The 2,091-nt window shown below is 42.9% G+C and overlaps 1 non-coding gene across 1 annotated transcript; it reads left to right on the top strand.

The window, feature by feature from the left end:
- The first annotated feature begins 335 nt into the window (after nt 1-335).
- On the top strand, nt 336-407 carry TRNAD-GUC (transfer RNA aspartic acid (anticodon GUC)). The gene has a single exon. It is a non-coding gene; the product is annotated as a tRNA-Asp (tRNA).
- The last annotated feature ends 1,684 nt before the right edge of the window (nt 408-2,091 follow it).

Raw genomic sequence — 2,091 nt, 5'->3', positions numbered from 1 at the left:
AGGTAAACCTATAACGAATAAACTTGAGTTGAAGAAGAAAGGAGGATATTTCGAGCAGAGGAAGCTTTTCAAGTTTACTGTACTTCTTACTATTAATGAACATTTCTTTGCTATTCATGACCTAGAATTACTTTCAGCAAAGTCATAATCTTTTGCAGAACTGCCGTTTTCAGATTTTCGAAGCAACATGGGAAATCTGTTTTATACAAGCTTATAACAACTTTTTAATATGAAGATTAGCATATTTTTAGGAATTCTCTGCCAAGAAAAAAATTCAGTAGCCAATGTATGAATACCATTTCAATCGAGTTTCTTTTTACACTTGCTTTCCGTCTTCCTCGTTAGTATAGTGGTGAGTATCCCCGCCTGTCACGCGGGAGACCGGGGTTCGATTCCCCGACGGGGAGACGAAGTAGTTACTTTTGATTACAACCTAAATAATACCAATCTTATTGAGGGACTCAGGCCTTAATAAGGACATTCTTAGAAAGCAGCTTTTTCTGGTTTTGTTTTTATTATTTATTTATTATTATTTTGAGACGGAGTTTCACTCTTGTTGCCCAGGCTGGAGCGCAATAGCGCGATCTCGGCTCGCTGCAATCTCTGCCTCCCGCCTCCCAGGTTCAAGCGATTCTCCTGCCTCAGGCTCCGGAGTAGCTGGGATTATAGCCATGCGCCACTACACCCGGCTAATTTTGTATTTTTAGTAGAGATGGGGTTTCTCCATGTTGGTCAGGCTGGTCTCGAACTCCCAACCTCAGGGGATCCGCCCACCTCGGCCTCCCAAAGTGCTGGGATTACAGGCGTGAGCCACCGCGCCTGGCCCTGGTTTTGTCATTTTAAGTCGGATTCCCGCGTGTTGGTTTATCAATGGGTTCACGCAGCAAGCGATCATCTGATGGAAGTCCACTGCCACTTTCTCTCTGGGAAGAGAGGTCACCGAACGCGCCAGGATTCAAAGTGTTTTCAGCTGGCTCTAGAAACACGCCAGGATCTCTAATTGCGAATTTTCATTCCTCGATTGTTTGGTTGGGAGCAAGAAATGCGTTTTTCTTTGCTTTAGTGTGTTCCAAGCTGTTAGTTGTTGAGAGTCGTTTGAGGCCTGCCTCCCACAGGAGTGACTTTGAGGCAGAAAGGGCCGAACTATTGGGGCGGGTAGTGAAGTTTACATTTAGGCTGCATCACTTGCAAATTGGGCGATGTCTTGGGTTATTTTGTCCTCTCCTTTCATCTGTGAATTTAAGACAACAATTTGTATTTTAGGATTCTTGGGGAAATTAATAAGTAAATGATACATGGAAAACTGATTAATAATCTATACAGGACAGGCCGGGCGCGGTGGCTCACGCCTGTAATCCCAGCACTTTGGAAGGCCGAGGCAGGCAGATCACGAGGTCAGGAGTTCGAAACCAGCCTGACCAACTAGCGAAATCCTGTCTCTACTAAAAATACAAAAATTAGCCAGGCGTGGTGGCGCGCGCTGGTAATCCCAGCTACTCGGGAGGCTGAGGCAGGAGAATGACTTGAATCATCCCAGCTACTCGGGAGGCTGAGGCAGAAGAATGGCTTGAATCTTGGAGGCAGAGGTTGCAGTGAGCCAAGATGGCCTCACTGCACTCCAGCTTGGGCGACAGAGCGAAACTCTGTCTCAAAAATAATAATAATAATAAAATAATAATAATCTATACAGGACAGTAAAATGTAATATCTGGGGTACAGGACAGTAAAATGTAGTATCTGGGGTTATTTCTCTACTGGAAATTAATTATATTAATTTAGACAAAATTTATTTGAGTTGGTATGGTCTAATATCATTTGCATTACTATCAGTTATCTACAAGTCAACTTTTCTCCTGTGGAGTCCTTGAACAGTTTAACAAATAAAAATTTGGTCAAAAGTACACACTCAGAATCAAGTAATCTCCAGAGGTCCATTAGACAATGCCCAACACTTCACTGAAAAGACACCCAATGATTTCTGTTGCCCATTTCCAAGATTCTGACAATTTTTTGTAACACATGAAACTTTACGTTGTTATGCACTGTTTCAAATCGAGTTAATGAGGTGTTAGCAGAGACAGAGGCACTTTT

The sequence above is a fragment of the Hylobates moloch genome, unplaced genomic scaffold, assembly GCF_009828535.3.
Source record: "Hylobates moloch isolate HMO894 unplaced genomic scaffold, HMol_V3 SCAFFOLD_20, whole genome shotgun sequence".
Classification (NCBI taxonomy): Eukaryota; Metazoa; Chordata; class Mammalia; order Primates; family Hylobatidae; genus Hylobates; species Hylobates moloch.
Note: the sequence above shows the minus strand (reverse complement) of the source record. Positions and strands in the feature narration are given on the sequence as shown.